This window comes from Oxyura jamaicensis, chromosome 3 (genome assembly GCF_011077185.1).
Source record: "Oxyura jamaicensis isolate SHBP4307 breed ruddy duck chromosome 3, BPBGC_Ojam_1.0, whole genome shotgun sequence".
Taxonomy (NCBI): domain Eukaryota; kingdom Metazoa; phylum Chordata; class Aves; order Anseriformes; family Anatidae; genus Oxyura; species Oxyura jamaicensis.
This window is the reverse complement of record NC_048895.1, coordinates 15965248-15987028: the sequence shown is the minus strand read 5'-3', so window position 1 is coordinate 15987028 and position 21781 is coordinate 15965248. Positions and strand designations below refer to the sequence as shown.

Genomic DNA, 21781 nt, shown 5'->3' with positions numbered 1-21781 from the left:
ATGAAAACAATCATTACTAAGAAAGTAGCATCCCCTTTTTTCTTCACTTACTACAAAACAGAAAAGTCAGCAGACAAGCTATCCAGAGCACTCTGTCTTGGAGTCAGAGAAGTGCTTATAATCATATGCACAATCACATCACTAACTAGTCACAGCTTTCCTTTAAAAAGTTACTCGGCTACTAGCAGATCTCAGATGGATCTCAGGGAATATCCTGAAATGTTAGGAAATAAAGGGAAATTGTGAAAAGTAGAACTTCTGGCAAATGCTTACGTGAAGATAAGGCTTATTCTGAGCTTTTCAGAGAGAGTGCTGGCAGGAACTACGTCCAAATTAGTTAGTCTTAGCAGTGGGATGTAATGCTGAAAGACAGTTGCAATAACACTCAAAATTAAGTCATAAGAGACTGTTAGGATACCTAGAAGATCAACTACAGGCAATTAAGATAATCAGGAAAACAAAGCCTGTCATGTAACATCAGCTAGATCAGCTTTGCCTTCCAGCTTTTTTTTTTTTTTTTTGATATTTTGGCATTTAGCACTAATTTAATTTAGAATATCAAGAATAAATACTTCATTAAAAAGGCATAGCACATTTCTTAATGACCAAATTGACCTTACAGCATTCTTCAGGCCCCAGTGACCAAGACATACCCAACTCTAATTCTAAGAGGCGAAACAAGAACCAAAAAAAAAAAAGAACACTCAGGTGTGTTGGGCAGGGAGTTTGATGTTTTGCAGGATATTCAGGACACATGGAATATTTTAAGTCTGCACTAGAGAACAAAGACAAAAACAGCAATTTCAACCAGATTTACTATGGTTTGTCAGCGTGACCAGCCCAAACAAGCACGCAGCAGCATCCGTGTGCAGACAAGGCAGAACTCCTGCCATCAGCCCTGACCTTTGGAGAAGGCAGATGGCCACCCATGCATTCTTTGATGCATCTCATCCAAAAGTTATTTGTTTTGTGCATCTAAATTTAGGAGAAGTTAGGCAGGAACAATACAAACTGTGAAAGGGAGGAAAGATTGGGAATTATGACCTCAGGTAGAAGAGACACCACTGCTTTTTGGTCCCTTTGCCCTCACTTCTTTCCAGATTCTTTCCTCCAATTTAATCTCAGTTCCATCATCATTGCAATAGCCAAAACATCTACAAATCCACATGGAAAAAACAGTAATATTTAAGTGAAAATAAGTAATGAACCGAGGCAGAACCGAGGATCACAAAGGCATTTTTCAATAGGCTCTGCTTTTTGCACAGGTGGAACAGCTGATCACATTTATCCATTTTAAAGCTCTGAACACTTCTGCTAGGTTAATAGACCAGCTATCACTACCACTTCATTTTTAACTAAACACATAACCAAAAGGTTCTTAGTTTTTGTCATTATTATTTGAAAAGACAAGGTGAGCAACATTTTCAAGTGTACCTTAGCAACATCAGGATTTCAGCATCCCTATTCAGAAGGGACTTAGAATTTCCCCCTATCCCAACACTGAAAATCTTATGCAATTTCTTCTACTCTGTCCAGATTTCATCTGGTTGGGTAAATAAGCAGAACTATTGAATCCACTGTAAAGGGAAAGCTTATTTTACTTAAATAAAAAAAAAAAAGTCTACCACTCTCATTGTGAAGACCTCCCTAGAGAATAACACGTGGCCCTGACTTTCCTTTCCAGGAACTACAAACCTTGAAGATGACAATATATTTAATAAAACACCTCAATTTTAATTATTTAATTGCTGTTTATTTTAGCAGATATACCCTGCTACCCTAAGTCTCACACATGCTTCCTGTTCATGTAGATGAGATATTACTCTCTAATCCAACCTTTGAATACCTCACATTCTCCCTTATCAATTGCCAGAAAACTATAGTTGTATGCTGTACTAAAAAAAAAAAAAATCAGTACATGTCTTAAGTGAAAGAGGTGGCACAAAACGGAATGCTAAAGTAAAATAAACAAATTCACTCTTCAGTTCTCTAACCAAAAAGCAAAACCTCTTCTTCTCTAAAGAAGCAGGTTACTGGGCTCTCGTAACCTTCTGTGAATATATTCATCCTGTAAATCTGCCAGAAAGCCATCGGCCAAACCCCTCTCCTTCCTACCCACAACCTGGCCATGACATCTCTGTCATGTTCAACTTGGTGATGACCTGTGCAGGCTTTGCAAGTAAGCAGCCTGCTTGCAGGAGGTGCCAAAACCCCGTTTCAGCATCTGCTGAGTTTTCTTTCTTTTCAGCACGCTCTGCACTCCTCCTGGCTGGACCGACCCGGCTGACTTACCCTGTTTGGGAACTGAGAAAAACAGTTCCTAAATATCCAAACAATTTAACAAAGTTGCTGACAAACACAAGCATCTTTTCAGGACTGAATTGCTTCGTAGCTCATTTTTACTCACCAGAAAAGTACTTTGCAGCTACCACTGTCATCCCCAGTACCAGCAGCTGCTCCCGCAGCCCAGCAGGTGTTATGGACTGGGCTAACCTGGCCTCTCTGCTCCCCACTTCCACCCGTGTCACCCAGCAGCAAGCCATGGGGAAGAGCAGCTGCAGCAGTGCAAGCCCCATTTGGCTGCACAAATGGAAGTGCAAGCAGAAGCGATGCATTTTGATAAATGCTGCTCTCTCCTGAGGAACCTGAAACAACCAGAAACAAAACGCTCAGATTCTATATTTTAAGGAACTGCAGAAGCAGGGGGGGATTAAGAAATACATAGCAGAGATGTTCAGCCCGCCCCTCATCTTGCCCTCACTGCTATCTTTCAAGCTCACACATGTGCCTGAAGGTCCTGTCCCCTTCCCAGGTCCCCCATGTTCCTGCTCAGGGAAAGGAAACAGCCACCTTTACACCCCCTGAAGGGGGGACACGCAGAGATGAGGAAAGCCCCCATCGTTGGGAACATGACCTTGCCTCTGAGGTTATACCTGAGACCGTTCATCCTCTTGCCACTGAAGCACACTACCTGGGCATCGTAAAGCACGTATTTTCTTTCAACAGGAGTAATCACATGCTTAACACATGCTTTTAGCATTTTCAACAATTCACTGGAGTGAAATCTTTCATCTGGTGCAAGTGCCAAACCTCTGTTTCTAGCCCCAGCCCTGATAGAGGAACAGAGCTGTGCTCTGAGCTGCTGCTGCTTCTCCTGCAGAGCCTGCTGTTTCCCACCCTCTCTTCCCCAAAAGGCAGTAATTTCCTTAAACACACAACCCATCTGGGTGGTGCAAATCAGCACTCACCTTGAGACTGAGGCAGATGACACCGTGTAGGTGAAAGGAAACATGACAGAGGCCACTGCTACTCAGCACTTCACAAGACAGAAAAGGCCTCAGGGTACACAATAGAACGAGAAACTTTTTTCCCCCCCTTATCGCTGATGTTTATTGATTTGTCCAGTTCATAGGGAGCATCCCTTAATGTTCTGCTTTCATGTTTCTGCTTTGTTGCATGGGCACAGAAAAGAATATTGCAAATTGATCTTTCTTTCCTGCCTTTGTTGGGAACGAACTCCTATTACGTTAGCTCCTCTGGCCTGTCATCTCATGCTCACTTTGCCAGTATATAATCAGCATGGCTAAACACCGAGGGCTGAGCTGATTAATTTCCAGCCTTCTCCACTGAGCCCATTGATGCACTCCCTGTTTGATGATCTATGCAAGAGAGGGCCACTTTTGATTGCTTGACCCCTGCCCTTAAACCTCGAGCTGTCGGCTCTAGCACCTGTCTAAGTTAACAGCACACACATTGTGTTTATTTTCAGTTTAAAAGGAAACCATAACAATGGATTAGCATTCTCAAAACACAAAGGGCCTGATTTTCTGCTCAGTGCTGAACTCTTACAGCTCCCACAGATGTCAGATGATTTCAGGGTGCTTAGTACCTCCAAGGACATGCCCAGAATGCAAGTTTAATCAAAATATATCTGACGTGGTATCTGGATACGTGTTTTTAAACCACATCCATTAAGAAAAAAAAAAAAAGATGGAAAAAAAATAAAAAACCCACCACCAGTCAGCCCACATCTTCCTGTCTCACATATTGACCTGATTTGAGTTTAGGTAAGCACCAACAGTAACATTTCCACTACCTACATTTAAAATGAAGTCTACAGCACTCATTTTTTCAGAGATGTTACTGCTGTTTGTCTGAGATTTATAAACAGATACAGTTCATCATATGTTCCAGTAAGGACCAAAGACTGATTCCTATCAAGACTGTAAGAGTTGCAACACTCTTCCTTGCAGGGAACAGCAGAAGTTTTATTTAAATGCCCAAATGTTATTTTAAAGATGTTATCCTGAACTCTTAAGGCGGTTCAGGATTAAAGGAAAGGAGAGGAAAGGACAGAAAGGCAAGATAAGTAGTGGGCAGTTGGTTAGTTTGTTTTATGCACGTACCCATACTCTGCATATATGATTTTTTATAAGTGAATATTTGCAGGTATGAACGTTATGTGCCTTGCATAATATAGATACACAATTTAACTGTAGCAGCTTATGCTGGCAGCCACATCTTCACAGCAGCCTGAAATAATATGCCTGGTGCAGCAGGGATGCACCTGTGCATCAAGAAGAAAAGGGGGAAAAAAAATCTGTATTCATGAGTGCAAATTGGGTAAAATTGACTGACTAGCAGTAGTCAGCTACAAACCTGTAATTTGAAGCACTCCTTTTGCTTCCCTTAAATTCAGCCTTTACCGCTCATCCTGCAGATAGCAGCACCCTCAGAAGAGGATTTCAGGGTGCTGTGGTCTTCAGAGTGACCAGGTTAGGCTACGGCTGTCCTTAGGCTAGGTGGTAAATCAGGCATGCATGGGGGGGATCTTCCCTGTTGTAATGTCAGATTCAATTCCAGGTGTTGCTTTCAGTTGTCTGCGTGTGAATTAATCCCTCCACAGATGTTTCCACAGAAGAACACGGACTTTAAGTGGACCCACACACACATCCTCAAGTCTAGTCCGTAAAGGGGATGCCTCACAGCAGCCAGGAGGTGGCAGGGAATTTCAGAAGACATTTCATGTATGAGAGCCTCATGGAAAGCAAGTACATAGTGAAGGCTTCATGGAAGATTATAGAGGCAAGAGGTTATTCTTGGCTGATTTATAGCTATCCTTTATCATAAATAAAGGACACATCCTTTATCATAAATAATTCTTTCCCTATTCTGAACCTTTTCCTTATTTGTTACATAAAGGTCACGTTTCCTTGATTTTACCTGGTCTAAATATACACGCTGTTGTAGCATTCCTTTGTAGAAGGAGACCTCTATTTCTTCTCAACTTTTATGCATGTGCTGCTGTCTGAACTCTTCCTTCCTGAGCATGGGTGACCAAAACAGTGAACCGTACTTACACACATTTTCATCAGCATTCCCACCACAAAAATTTCTTAATGACATCCCAGGCTTGTGTTTACCTCAGTCATTAATAAGTCATATTAAGTTATTGTGTCAGGAGAACACTTAATGCGTGTATCTCTGTCTCCACCGTTTTGTTCAAGCATGACATTTCCTGCTTGTGGGAAAAATTATAGTTCTTACACTCATGATTTTAAGTTTAATGCGACAATCTTGGCCTGTTTCATTCCCTCCTCAATGTCAAGGTTGTCCAGCTCATGGTGAGATGTACATCTATCTTTGCATCGACCACAGATTTCATTGGTGAGTTTCAACAAATTACATCCTGTAATTTGTGAAGAAAACATTAAGTAAGACCAAGTCCAAAATTCTGTCCCTGAGGACTACCTCTCACAGCCTCCCTCTAGTCAACAACTCACTTTCAACTTTTTTTTTTGTCAGGTTACAGTTGTCTTGCTAATACCCTCTCTCTTCACTTGAAGAAATTCCCTTGCAGTTACAGCACCGTCAGCTCTGATGGAACTTGAAAACATGCCTACCCTATTTCCTCCTCTAAAACAAAAATTACTGGTAAAATATAGGAGAAGAGTCTTCTACAAAGGTAAATAGTACTACATTTTACCTCCTCCTCTGCTCACTTTTGAACTGTCAACCAATCTTTCTCTCACAACTCACGTACTACCCTAATGGAATGGATGAGCACTGCAAGATACTCCTCAGCTCTTCCTTCTCAACAGCAATGCATGTGCTATCTCTCTCCAGGCATGCAGTAGAGGGCTTATCTCACCACCTCACTAACTCCTGCTCTTAGAGCTGCTTTTTTCCTGGTGTGTGACTCTCCAAAGGGAGGATGATCTGAGGTCTCACAAGCAATGCATGCAACTGAAGAGCTTGTTCACGCCTCAGACAAGGAGGCAAGCAAGGAAGGCATCATCTATACTCCACAACTGCTGGGGACAGGACAGAGGAACAAGGGTCTTAAGTTAGGCATTAAAAAAATTCTAATGCCATTGAGAACTAGAGTAGAACAGATTGACTGTGAGTCTCATTTTCATTTCATCCTACGTTTCTTGCACACATACACGGTTCCTTGATTCTCTTATTCTCATTAACCTTTTGGGCATGGCAAGGTAGCTGCTGTCTACAAGCTCTCTCCCATTTCAAGGGGTAGATAGGAGTTTCAGATGTTTTTTGGACCTTTTGAAGCTTTCTTGAAATCTATGCCACCTTCTAGTCCTTGAGCTTTTCAGTTCATCTGACTTCTTACACTTAAAAAAAAAAATTAGAGAGAGACTTTTAGGAGAGACTGACCAAAGTCACAATGCTGACATGAAAATTGCAGACATCCTTCCCAGCACCTACAAAACCTCTAGGATGCTTGAGGTTACAACCAAACAGATCATCACTTTGATGGATATAAGATGCAGACCCACACACGAGCAGAAGCCTCTGGCTCAGGACTGTGATTTACCAGGACTGTAGATTTGAATAATCAGCAGGATTTTTCTCTCCCTTTCCCCATGTTATTAACTTACTGCAGACTACCTTACTTCAGAATTGCAAGTTATTTTCAAATTATCATGCAATTGGCTTTAAGACTATTTACTGGTGTTTTTAATTAAAATATAATACATAGGAAATTATATCACTGTCAAAACCTAAAAGTACATTGTTGTTTTTTAAAAAAGAAAATCAGCAGATACTTATAGAGTACACTAATTGTCTTAATGAAGCTTAATCACATCCTTACAAGAAGACAATTTAAAGAGTGACCTATTTTCTTCGGTAGATTTACATATTACAGCAAGCAAGTAAAGGTGTCATTGGTACCTGAAGAAAACACTTTAAACATTCAAATGACTGAGGAAATCAGTACTTTACACAGGGGCTGTTTTAACATCTTGATGAGTTTTAGCCTGCAAACTGTTCTGCCGGAGTAGTGCTCTATGATGATAGCAAGTCCTAACCCAGTCCCAGAAGTCACCTGAACCACACCAAACTCTCACTACCTGAGAAAGCAACAGGCTGCTAAGGAAGACAAGGGAACACGACCGTAACTACCAGTATACCATGAGGTATCACTCTTTTTTCCCCCCAGGAGACCTGGGGTCAGGCAAAGTTTTATTTAAGAAGCCCACCAGAAGAGCAACGTGTGCTGCTCATGGAGAATTCGCATTCCACTTCAGATGAAATTGCTCGGGTAAGTTTACCACAGCCTGACACACCAGGGGAGTAACCTCATTTGGCCAAAGTCTGGATTCAACCTGGCTCCTGGAAGAAGCAGAGTAATATTTACAGGAAATACAGAGAAACCTTTATGCACTGAAAAGGAGGAGGTGCATTTCTTCCTGTCCCTTTCTAGGGAGAAAAGGCATACAAACAAGAGACCTGAGGCTGCTGCTCGAGTCTTTGAGCTGATGGCTGGACCAAGGTCTATATTCTGTCTAGATGCAGAAAATGGCTTTCTAGACTGACAACTGATTAGTATACAAGCATGATTATATGCAAATCCCCAATTTCTATTGACTTAATTGTGATCTGATGTAACATGTATAATTAACACATGCATTTAAAATAAATGTATATTTAATTAACATGCATATTTATAAAATGAATATTTATATTTAGCATATAATTTTGGGTGAATTTAGGTGGCACAAAATTGAGGGGTTATCATTACTGATGAGAGCTAGTCACAGCAAAACAGCTTTCACACCTCAGGCTCTCCCAGCGGATTTCAGTCCCAATTTATCTCACCTCTGGCAGGCCAGCCTTGGGCCTTCCTCCACTAAGCCAAGACTGCAAGTCACACCACACAGATGCGAGTCAGGTAAACATCTTCATTAAGGGCTGGGGGTGGAAAGGCGCTCAAACTGTAGTCTGAACTGAAAACCACAACCGCATGACAAGCTGAGTACAAATGAATCTAAAGGCAAAGGTCAGGAAGAAGTTAAGCATCAGGCTGCCCAAATTTGTTTTGTATTTTTGTCGTGGATACAGACTGCACAAGCAAGTCAGATTTATTCCCGTAACAGTCTCAGCTGCAAACCAGAAAGCGTAAAGCTTCCTCATGTCCTTTATGTTATTTGGGTGGAACAGAGGTAGGAGGGATTAGACCAAGTTTATCAATAGATGAGGCACTGATTTCACAGCAATGCAAAGACAAGATGCCTTGAATGATACTGAAGGACTAACCAGTGCAACAAACTGCAACACCGAGGGAGAAATGCTAATTCCAGGAGTCCACCCAAGCAGCCTTGCATATTGCTGTTCTTGCAGACCTCTGGGTTTCACAGGTCATTGTATTCGTCACCAAGGCCAGGAGTGCAAGGCACTAAAGGCACAGGGTAAAACATCAAGGATGACGACTTTGGTAACAGACGTCTCTGGTGCAAGAAAATAAATACAAGGTTATCGTTCCCCAGTGCAGCCCAGGGAATAAGCACCCCCAGAAAGTGACAGCAAACGTCACCGCTTTAAATAAAAATAAAAAAGTGAACCCCCCTCCAGTGACTACTTTTCATATCATCTGTTCTCTCCCCGAGGGAGAAATGCTGAACACGTTGCTTAATGCTCTGCTTGGAGGTGCTAGTTGTGCTGCTGTAGAGCATCAAATGAAAAATCATGTGAAAATGTGAAACCCAAGCCAGGAATTCAGTCATGGACTTAAGCAGCATCATACTGAGGCAGGGCTCACACAAAGTAACCATTTATCTCCCACCTTGCAAAGTCAATGCTTGTAAAAAGAAAAATACTAAATACCCAGTTTCCTTGGAGGGGGGGAAAAAAAGGTAATAGAACTTCTCTAACTGAGCAGCTACCCTTTCCTCCCCAGGGAGAAAGGAATACAGCCCCCTTGTCACTTCCCAGGACTTACTAAGACAGACAGCCCAGGGAAGGCAGAAACCTTGGCCGCTGTTACAAGGTATAAACACTCTAGTCTGCTCCACTTCTACAACCTGACGGAGCACACATTCACTACAAGGGCCTAGAACACAACCAAGCAGTTCATTCTTGTTATTCCAGCAGTATTTTGATCGAATGCTATCTGAGTCCCAACAGAAACTCCTTCTTGATATATATAAAAATCAAGTTCAATGCAGTTCTTGCACAGTTGAAGCAATCACACTAGCCATTCCAAAGCATGCCATCAAAAGGGGACATTGCTCCTGGAAACACACCGTGCCTTCCAGCACCACACAACAGCAAGGATTTCACATCTAAACTTAGCCTTGTGAACACAGGGTTTGGCAGTGATGCATTTAGACAAAAATCAAAACTTACAAGGGGAAAAAAAGGATTAATCAAACCACCCGTTGCTTCATTAGTGTGGTGTGATCCTTCTTCTATCGCACCAGATCTATCAAGTCACAGATTTTGCAGTTAAACATTTGGATTGCACATCTCCAGGAAGCCAAGGAACCAATTTACAGTTGCCTTTGCCCATTTCTTCTTCTGCACCACTCCCTGCACTTTTCTGACTTGGTTTTATTGCCTGTCCCCTCAGACAAATCTCTTCCCCGCTGCTGTGAGTCTCCATTCTGCAGCCTCTGCTCCCCAGAATGGCTTTCGTTTCTCTCCCTGAATGCTCAAGTTTGCCTTCTATTCTTTTCCTCTTTGCCTGTGTCTCTTAACTCAAAGCAATACAGAAGAACAGATCTGAGATTTAACAACTGTCAGGATGCCTTTGATAGGAGGCCGCGCACACAAAACAAGTCTGCATTGTACTAAGGAAGGAAGATCCACAAAATGCTGTTAATATTTCTGTTGGTATCAACAGGTGAATTTAAAGCTTTGTAACGTACAGGGCAATATCATTCCATCATCGCCATGGTTAGTAAGAGAAATGAAACTTGAGTGCCTTAGAAATGAGCATTTTTGCTGGCCTAGATATAACTTCAAATCGTAGTCAAGTCTATTTTCATGATCAAAGATTTCCTAAGTGTTCCAATTTATGTGCTCATTTATAACATACCTTTCCAATTCACGTGTTTATTTATAATATACGTTCTTCTCAAATAGATCAAAGTTTTCTGAACAGCTGGCTATCTTCCACTACAGCAGCAAAGAGCATGCCAAATATCATGCAGACAACTAGAGTTGCTTCAGGGCAAATTCTGAATGAATAAGGGAAAAAAATAGCATGCAATTGTCCTCATGGTGAGGACAGAAACAGGTGACCCAGAGAAGCGGAGGAATCTCCCTTGCTAGATGGTCAAGGCTCTGTTTGAAAGGGCCTTGGAAAACCTAACCTAAGGTTCTCCTTTCAACAGGAGTTCAGAGCAGACTGATATTATCCAGCTTCACACCATCACTCACGCCCCTGTACAGCCCAGCTGCCCCCTCCTTCAGGGCACACTGCAATGGTCTTTGGCCACCCATTTTCACAGAATTATTTTTGAAGAACCATCTGGGAGAGTAAGAAACACAACAAACACACCAAAGTTGGATGTCTCCCCAACAAGGATATTTTCCATCTCATGTAACACTTACAAAATTGCTGAGTTTACAGGAAACCACTGTTTACATGCACCTCCGATGGGCCCAGAGAACACATATAAGCTTCAAAGGATCATAGCAAGACACATCAAGGTGGTGGGATCTGCCAAAGAGACACTCCCAAGATGGCTGGAGATGTAGAGGTGTTTTGTGTGTTTCAGGCCCCGCAGAACATCTGTAGATCCAGCAGAATGCTTCCTTTGGAATTTCAGATGGGTTATATGGGTGCTGGAAGAGTTGTTCCTCAAAAGAACCATCAAACACTCATGCAAAATCACAGATCATGAATTTCCATACTTGATTTTCTAATAATGAGTTCTTCCCTTTCTTTTCCTTCCCCAAGTCTTACATCCAATGAAATTCAATACCGAGGTCACCAATGGCATCTAACGCTGTAGTCACAAAACTCCATTTTACCTTGAATCAGCTGGAACCTTCCCCAATATCTGGCATTGCCTGGAAAAACACTTAGGTTTACTGATTTCTCAGTACAATTGCCTCTGCTCAGGCTAGAGTTCTCATGGCATACGCTAACACTAACACTATTTATCTGTGCTTGGATCACTTTTGGGGGTTTGTAGAGAGATTACCAGATTTTTCTGCAGTTGTTTCTGAGTGCAGAAAATACTTTATAAGTGAGGGGTGAGTAAGTGAAACTATATAACATAATAATTAGTTCTCATGATTGGAGAACACAGTTATAAACAAAGGGAAGGAGAGCTGGTAGAGAAAGATCCATTTGATTTCAGACACACCACAGCATTCAGTGCTAGCATCTGTGTCAATACCCTGTGAACCGTTTTCCCCTCTCCCTTCTTCACTGGTATCGCTGCTGATGACGAATATAGCAAGAACCTTTCCTCATTTATTGCTTGCGAGAAGAAACAGACAGGGCAAGTGACCCGACAATGATTGAGAAGGCCCATCTAATTAGACAAGACAGGAGACAGATGTTCGTGGGTATTCCTTTAGTGAGGAAGTCACAACTACGGAGAAGAGAGTGAAAATGCAGACCAACACTTGCTAATGCGATTGCCTAACAGCCTGAAGAAAGGTTTAGGAAGCTAAGTTACTTGTGCAGTGCTCGGGAGAGCACAGGCACAGCAATCTCCCAGAGAAGCCCTTTGGTCTGCACACTTCAGAAAACTTACCCACTACATGAAGGAACATACATTTGGTAGGAATGAACACAAGCATGCCTCTAGTGCAAGAAGATTAAAAACACCATTACAGCTGCAAACAAAAAACACAGCCTTTTATAAAGCTGGTATTTACAAAATGTTACTTACCGTATGATTTCTGCTGTAAGCACATTTCCTAACAGCACGAGCAGAATGCCACTGCAGCACCCAGCCAGCCAGCCCACGGGAACAAGCGGTCTGCAGTGTAAGAGGTGACAAAGAAGAGCACCCGAGCATGTCAGCTCTGCCCTGGACATCCCAGGGGTTAACATGAGACTTCTTAGCTCCAGACACACACTTGTGTGTATGTTAAGTATCAGAAAAAAAGACTAGATTCAGACCAAAGAAGTTCTTCTACAACAAAGTGGCAGCAGAAGAATGCATTAATAATTAAAAAGGAGTTGCAGAACTATGACCTGATCTTGCAACACTTAGCACAGGCCATAACACTGATTTGGACACTAGAACCAGTGTGCACTACATCGCAGGGTTTGTTTTTTCTTTAATACATATATGAATTGTTATTTATCCTCACTCCTAACTGTTGTCTCTATTTTCTGTTGCTGTTACTTACTGTGTGGAGAAACCAAGTCCGTATGAGAACAGAAGGGCAACCATTCCACTTGCTGTGTATGTTCTGGGCCCTTTAAACTGAAGTGGAGACATTTATTCCAAATACAAATCTGTTAATATATAGAAACATCCTCTAATTTCAAAAAAAAACATCTGGTTTAAGTATTAAACTTAAGCCTAGTTTAGATTGTTTCGGTTTTTAAGGAGACTAAACAAAAAGCAGCACCAATTATTGCTACCTGCAATGAAACAACAGGGAAAACCTACCACATATCTGTTAGCTGGATCTGTTCTAGGATGCACTTCTGGCAAGGCTCTTGCTGCCCACTTAAAGCTGCCTGACTTGACCTATCTGGATGAGTTTTCACACACTGCTGAACAGAAAGCAGCACCTTAGGCTTTTATCTGTGTTCCAGTCCCGTAGCCAGGTCTGATTAATCAACGAGAGCTCTACAGGGAATATGGACAAGCAACAACGAGCACGTGCTCTCTGGGGACAGCATTAACAGCAGCAAGACTGTACCAACAGTACAGAGCACCATGGTATGGCACCACCTCCCTGCCTGAACGCTTCCTTTCAAACTGAAACACAACCCATCACAACACCCTCGGAAGGCTATGTGTTGCTGGGCTGTGGGTCCTCACCGCAATACATCCGCACGAGTACGGATAATGCTTTTCTGAGCAGTCCCTTCCCCAGACCAGCACAGGGCATCCAGGTCTAAGCACCTAACGATGAGGTGAGTGACCCGGACAGAACAAGCAGGAACATTTCGTGTACTAGCACCATTTCCCTCACTTCTGAAGGTCCCACCTCTTGTTCTTATTAGTGTACAGCATCACAGGCCTGCAAGTGGAGCTGACCGTGCATGCTTAACAAAACCAGTCCAAATTTAAAGAGTTCTGCAGTTCACATTTAAAAAGTCTTCGGAAAAAAGGAAGCCTGGTTCCTCCAAGAAAGGCAGGAGCAGCCCACAGTCTGGTTTGAAGGAGAAGAGCAATTTTCATTTGTGCAAGCACGGTGAAATCTCAGCCTTGCAGAAATCTGCAGGCAAAACTCCCACCAGCTACACTGAAACTAGAACATCAGCCAGCTTCCATTCCACAACCAAAGCTTTATTGCATCAATTATTTTCTACTGATTTATTTCTTTTCTGCCAAAGTTTATAGATGACCTTTCTACAACAAACTGCAAACTTCCAGATCAGAACTGCTCCTGCTTATCTGATTAAGAGCCACCATATTCCAGCAATAGGGAACTCGCTAAGAGAAACAACTGCCTCAGGCTTCACTCTGCTTCAAGAACCCAACTAAAAACTGTACCTCATTTTTTTCCCCCCCTTTTTGCTTTAAATGTGTTAAGATACTAAGGACTCATGGTGATTCTCTATTGCTCACACCACAAATACGCTGCTCTTCTAATAGGTGCATCTTATTTATAAAAACTGCTATTAAAACAATTTGGCACATGCCCATCTTTAAAATCCTTCATGTTCACTGCAACTTTTTTTTTTTTAAACAAAGACTTCTAAAATGATTTTGCATCCCCAATCAGAATTTTAAACTCTGTTAGATGAAAACTAAAGCCTGAAGAAGATCCACCAAAGCTCAGTCTGAGACTAGAAAGGACAAATATTTCCTTTCCTCTGTCATTCTGTTTATCCATCTAACTCTTGTATCTTTCTGCTTCCTTGACCCCATGGTTCCATTTCCTGGCACAGAGCTCCATGGCTAAGGTGGTTTCAGTCCTCTAAAGCCAGGGGTTTGGGATGTCCCTGTGCACTACCTGAGCAATCGAGGAGCTGTGCTCAGCAGAAGCTGCACCACACGAGGCTGGAATTCATTCAGACACTAAGCACGCATGGACCATTTTCTCCAATGATATGACTTGTCTGTCCTTATTGCTCTGCATCCAAAATTTCTGCTTGATTTTTTTTTCCCAGAGAAAATGATGCCACAACACAGTTCCAATCGATACTTGACATAGTATCGGATTCCTTGCAGTAAAAAGTACCGGCTTAACATCTCGTCCATGCTTTCTCCAAGAAGCCTATGGTAGCACGCCTTGCCTCAGCAAACCATCAATTTAAATGATTGGGAAAAAAACAACACATAATAAGTGACAGATTTTTCAAATCAGATAAAGATGGGAACCAGATTATCTGTCTGTGGGTGATAGATTGCAGCAATAATAAATTCACTTTAAGACACTGGATCAATTTTTAATCAAGCCAAGAATTATTATTGCAGAAAGATAAAATGACCCATGAGGAGATGCCTTAATTTTCCACCAATCAAATTATAGCCTTTCTAAATAAGATGTAATGAGATCCATGGAATATCCAGGTTACACAGCCTACCTAATTACCCATGTTCCCTGTCATGTTGTGATATAGTAGTAGTAAACTGACCTCTGAATTTACCAAGATGAAAAGGTAATTAGTTTTTCCACAAGGCTGTAGTGAAAACAACACCAATGACACGTCACCTCTTTCCACCAAGTCACAATCTCAGAGGTGTTTTTCCTTAAAATATACAGGATATGACCTACTGGGTAATAAACTACAGTCATTACGTGAAGCATGCATGTGACAGAAAAACAACCACCATCTCCAAGTTGAGAATACAAGGTCTGAAAGTAGAGCAAATCAACCCATATTCCACACAAAACCATCAGCACATTACCACAGAGGGGCTCATGAGATGGTACAGTGTCTTCTAATTAAAGAATTCACAAGGCCATATATAAAAGGAACTTTCCTGAGCCACAGGCCCCACAAGAATCATTTTCTTTCCTATTGTCCTTCACCACATGGGCATTTTTATTTATTTATTTATTATTTTTTTTTTTTGCAACTTGCAGCATGATGCCCTCAGAAAAGCATTCCTTAAAGCACGCCAAGGTCAAACTTTGAAATTATCATCAAGAGCTGGTAATTATTTCAGATAGATCACGGTTTTGTGCATACTGAACAAGACTGATTGTCCCTTCACCCCAGTTTTTGAAGCTATATGAACTGCACTGGCAACAAGCTTCAGTGATACCTTTGCCAAAACTATTACTGTGAACTGAGAGTGAATTTTCTCTAGCCACCTTAGAAAGCAGGAAATCCCCAAGATGATTTGTCCCTGCCTGTGTGCCCTTTTCTTTGGGCACTACTGCAGCTTAGAGATACAACGACAGACGTAATTGGCTCATGCAAAGAAAGCCATCATCAAATTAATGAACTACAACAATTCATTCCATCTGCTGCCTCTTTCTTGCTAATTTATTAATAACAATTACACAAAAAATGGCATGGATTATAAATTTCAATTTCTCCTCTTTACCTGAAAATTTAGTCTATGAGAGTCTTAAAAAATGATCTCATATTATACCAAATAGATTTATGGCTTATTACTAGTAATGTGGCAGTACCCAATTGACCATAAAAGCTAACTGTTTAAAAGTAACTTAAATTACCCCTTCAGAGCAAATTGGATATTTGGTTTACATAGCTTGCACTGCTTTTATGACAAGAGCCCCCCTTTGGTCACCAGCCCATCACATTGCTCTGCTTGGGTCTCCTTCAGCCCGTGACAGACAACACGTATTGCAACACAGCCATGCAAGTCTGAAGCCCAACTGCCAGTACACAGCCTTCCCTGCAACGGCAAAAAAAAAAAGTGATGAAATAGGGAACGGGTTTTTCAGAGGGGTTCAGATAACCATACTCCTGTATAATGCTGTCGGGTGCTGACTTTAACAGGAGTAAGTTACACAAAGACCAAGCATTGCCAAATGCCTCTTTCCTCCCATAAGGAAGCATGCAGGTAGAAGTCAACGAGTAGATGCTGTCACCAGTCACGCTAAGGGAGGTGTGAACTGTGAGGAAGCCCACCAAGCGCTCCTGCTGGGCATTCCGCACCTCTGAGTATCCCCATATGATCCAGGGAATCTCCATTTGGCAATGAGCTGTGTGGTGAAAAACAACAGTCAAGTCCCTGGTCAAGGCTTAAGACACATGAAGAGAAAGCCTGGCTCCATCACATCGGGGCAGAAAGTCCCATTTCATTCAGATGATCCCAGCTTTCACCAAAGTCTGATGCACACACCAACACTGCAGGAATATAACTGCTTAGAAGTAAGTGTTTGATTGATTTTTTCAGTACATCTGCTACTGTTAGTGCAGTTCTATTAATACAGAAAAATTACACATAGAAATACCTTCCTTTTTTCTGCAAATAAATAGTTCCATCAACACAACACTTCTACACACCAATGTGAACATCTTATGCAGTAGGCAAATTACGTGGCCCTGGCAGTACCAAGAGTTACAGCAGTCAAACTTGAAGGGAGTTGCCCATCCCAAGCTGATTTGCAAACACTATGAAGTTTGTTTTAAGAGGAATCACTAAGTATTACCTAACTTATGATGAGGTAATGTTCAAATGCCAAAAAACCCTCACTTTCTCCAGAGGAGTTTACAGATGCTATAAGAAGGAAAAAAAAAAAAAAAAAAGAAAAAGGAAAAAAAAAAGCTATTACCCAGAAGGAACTCAAAATATCAGAGGGCTATCTCATGAAGATAGTTTACAATGTTTCTATTTAAATGTTTTGATCAAAACACATCAGTAAATTAAATGCAAAGGCTATATGTTGATTAGAACAAAAGATACCTTACATTAAGATTAAGGTCTTGGTATTAAGTAAAGTATCTAAGCACTATTTTCAGTTCTGTAATATTTCCACCAATACTATTATCCCCATTTAATTAGGACATAAAAGTAAGTAAAGTTAATTTAGAAGGAAATTTCAAACAGCATTCCCATTTGATTTTCTAGTAAATTAACGCTTTAAAACCTCTAATGGGCATCTTCAAAAGAAAATGTTATTAACAAAATATGTGATAATTAACATAATTAAACCTCTCTAATGTATACATTTTTAACAGCAATTGTTCTGTTAAAAAACATGCAAGAGGAGTGAATCAAAAAATCCCACTCCTCTCATAATGTAGATATGAATTCGATAGAATAAACACCAGGCAATTCCTCATGGATATCCACTAACCTACAAATTGCTAGCATTAACTCATAACAAGATTACTTTTTCTGGAACTAGATTAACTTTTGCACATTCCCTTACCCTCAAAATGAGCTCAGTAAATGGCTACGAGCGCTCCAATATCTCAAATTATGCAGTTAATAATTTAAAGACGAAGTATATTCTCTGATCTTATCCCAAACTTACTCTAGTCCCCTCTTATTCCCCCACTTTTCTAATACCTCTTCCAGCACACCAAAAACCAGACATTACACACATTAGACCTAACTGGTAAAAAAGATCAGTCCTATTGCAGTGTCTGACTGAAAACATTTTGCAATTTTTCAAGTTCAGACATCAAGCTTCACAACACACAAATACATTGGTCATCCTCAGGCTTTATGGACACACCTGGGGAAACCATCACACCTTGCAGGGGACAAGCCTGACGACCTAAAGGAGATCCTTTATGCCTTTTGTGCCCCCAAGAGATTTATGTTCCCGTTAGCTAGGATGAAGTAGCTAAGCGTTTTCATACTTTATCTGAGTTGCTTCAATGTCTCGAGCCTGCACAGGGAGCTGGCTATCTCACGATTGGGCCCATGCTTCCTGCTCCCAATCAGCCCAGGATTACCTCATGAGCAAGGCCTCACGTAATTTCAGGCAGGATGTGGCCGTGTCCTTTCATACGTTAAGCTCAGCACCAGGTGCAACAGCACCGCTGATAACAGGGAATAAAGGCAACTTTATTCACATTTGGCTTTCCCCCCACATTTCTTGGGAGTGAAGGAAAAAAAAGGGGGGGAGGTAGGAAAATATGCACATATCCCATTTGTATTTGCCTGTTTTACACAGACTTTGGTCCAGGGGTGATAGAGTCAAAGCGGAATGATATTTCTTTCCCAATATCTCTACCGAAGGGCAGGGAAGGAAGAAGTTGTAATCTGGCAGAGATAAAGCTCTTGGAAGCACGTTCCAGGTCACCAGAAAATTTGCAGCAGGACAGGCCTCATCTCCAAGAAGACCACAAGTTCCACCATCACCCCCTGCTCTGGTGTTCCCAAAGGGCATTGCTTGATGCTGGTTTCCACTCGATACAGACTTGGCAAATGGCAGCCCGAGCCTGTGCATGTGGGCAGCAAGGAAGCAAGCCTATGATCCAGCAAGTGCAATAAAGAAATAGAACTGCTCACAGGCATCACGCCTCTCCATCCTTCAACTCCTCACAATCCTGCAGACTTTTCCCTTCCACAAAACGGATTCAATCCACACATGAGGAAGGGCTCAATTACACAACATATTTTTAACGAGTAGGACTACTTAGACCAACAGAGTACCACACAATTTTGCTTCTTCCTGACAGACAGGGAGCCATAATCTCAGGTGGATCCAGTGCCCATGATAGCAAGGACCTCACTAGTAAAGGTCCAGCCCCACCATACCTGAGCAAGATGAGCAGGGCAGTCCCAGAGTGACAGCCAGAGTCATCCAAGAGCTCACCTCACGGTGATAAGACAGCGAGCACCAGTCAGAGTCACGATGAAACCAGGGTAATTAGGTCAGGCACAGCCCAGGGATCACTAGAGAGGTCCATGGTGACAAGACAGGCCCAAGTCCAAGCCAGGAAATCAGTCTGTAGGTCTGTATCCATAGCATCCACAGCCTGAAATGGGCCTGACTACAGCTGAGCTGGAGAGCAGTGATCCTCCAACAACTCTCATGCGAGGACTGAGCCCCCAGGACTGAGCTTAAATGATCCACCTGGCTGAGGGGTGTGGGGTGGAAGGCCTCAGCTATGGCTGATGAAGGCCATTAAGGGTACTCAGGGGCCTGGCAACCAAAATGCAGTTCCTGCTGAGACTTTGTTGACAAATCATACATGTAATAATAATTTATTCAGTCCCAGGGCACGAAGCCACTTCCCTGCCCCTCTATCTCAAATTCATTTATATAAAGCTCTCAGGTGCAGGATTCTGCATCCTCTTCCTCACTTTACTGTTCAGGAAGAAAGCTCAGTTCAGCTGAACTCCAGAGAAGAAAGGTCTCTCATTGACCAGCTTCCCAAGCATGCCAAGGGTTCCTGCACAGGATAAATCCATATAGGCAGCCAAGTGAGCTGCAGAAGGCAGCGCTTGATTCAGCGAGGTGCTTGTTAAATGGCACACACCTCAAACCTCTTTGGTGAGGAAACCCAGTTGAGTGTGCTGCAGTGCTCCTGCTGAGCGTTGCTTCTGGGAAAGTGGAGGCTAAAGTAGTTCTCACAATCAAGTCGGGAAGGGGTACATGTGAGAGTTAATAAACTTCTTTCTCCAAAAGAAAAAAAAAAAAATCGTTTGTTGCAAGAACTGGCTGAGTATTTGGGTTGTTATTTTCACTAGAGCTTTGCCAGCCACAGCTAATAGATATTACCACCTGAATCATGCACTGATTTACCAAATAAGTAATGACACTCCAGTAGTGTAACTTTATAGTATGGCAAATATTTGCCACCATCTGCAGTAAATTCAAAGCATCTGCTGTAACTTTTTTTTTTTTTTTATGAAAGTAAAATAGCATACCCCACTGTAAATTCTTTTGATATTGTTATTACAATATTTTGCAATAAATAAAACAAACGCACAAATGCGGTTCAGGTTAACAAAATAAATCAGCAAAGCTTAGCATCTGCTTTAATTATTATTAGAAGCACTTTGGCCTTTTTCTTACCTGTTGCCTTACATAAATGTTTTATTCACCATAGACAGCAAAGCTTTTCCTGCTCTGTGAATATCTAACTGTAAAAGGTGTTTTGGGGGGTTTTGGTTTGTTTTTTGATAAAAAGCTCAGTTGTTCTTTCAACCTGAGATTTTTATTTTTATTTTCAAAGTAACTCAGAAATTACTCAATCTCTGCTTTCACTGAAACCTACACAGCTTCTATTATTGCCTGGATAGGTAGAAGCCAGAATGACGTGCTTTATAAAAATTCCAGCTGTAGGTATCAATGCTGTGTTTATCATCAGAGTATCCAAGAAACTATCACTCTTGCACTAAGCCTAAGAGTTTCTCTCTATCCACCCACTAATGGCAGTTTGGCTGATTGTGGGAAAGCCAGCAAATCTTGCTTTTTTGCTCTGTGGACAGACAAATTCCCGGGCATTTTTATCTCTTGTGGAAGGGGTTCAGTTACAGCCAACTGGCCTTCATCCAGGTACTGATCTTTCCCAGGCAAGGCAGAAAGCTGGAAACAGAGTCAATTGCCTCTGGTATAAAGAGGATGTGCAATGGCGCATTGCTAGAGTCCCAGTTGTCACACAAACTCCCCCAGCTGTTTAAGAAAGATGCTGAGCAAGACGAGATGAGAAAAAAAAAGAAAAGAAAAGAAAAGAAAAAGAAAAAGAAAAAACAATGTTGGGAAGACTAACAAAATTGCCCCTTACAACAGCTCAGGAGTTGCGTGTTGGTTGGTTGGTTGGTTTTTTTCCTCTCAAAACCTTTTTACAATTCTACAGTAAAATTGCAGCTTCAAAACCACTGGTGGTGGTAATAACAACGGCTGCCCTAGCCACAGGACCATAAACATTATCCAGTATCCACAAAAAGACTAGAGCACTCATCACCATAAAAGTCATCATTTTGATGCCATCATTCCAGGGGTAGGATTCAAGACACCTGCAATAATCGAATGAAGTCAGAGCTAGTTATTTGTTAGCTTTTCAGCTAAAAAAGATAAAAGCACTACACTATTTTCAAAGAGTGTGCAACACGGACATGGGAATTTCATCCTTACAGATGGTATTGGAGGACGTGAAGCAGGCATAGGGCCCAGAAAGCACATCCTTTTCTTATTAGAGCTGTTTCAGGGACTAACCTTTTTCATGACTAGTAACCACCTTCCAGTTCCCAGATTAAATGTGTTATATATCTGTTCACCTTCCTTTTGGGCTTTTAATTCCATATTTTGAAGTTCTTCCAGGTTTGTTTCATGGTGTTTTTTGTTTTGTTTTGTTTTTGTTTGGTTTTGGCTTCTCCAGCTCTCACTTCAAACATAGCATTTTCCTACCTTTTACTCATGATTTTAGAACAATTTGATTCCCTTTCAGCCTTGCTTGCACTAGGCTAAACAAACTATACTCCCACCGGAGATAAACTTTGAGTAT

At 41.6% G+C, this 21781-nt stretch overlaps 1 long non-coding RNA gene across 2 annotated transcripts in view; it reads right to left on the bottom strand.

The window, feature by feature from the left end:
- The window catches only part of LOC118163507, a 279405-nt gene extending 260078 nt beyond the window's left edge, over positions 1-19327 (bottom strand). For both annotated transcript variants that reach the window (XR_004749086.1, XR_004749087.1), the window contains exon 1: positions 19086-19327. This is a non-coding gene — a long non-coding RNA (uncharacterized LOC118163507). The remainder of the gene's footprint in view (positions 1-19085) is intronic.
- Positions 19328-21781: the final 2454 nt, after the last annotated feature.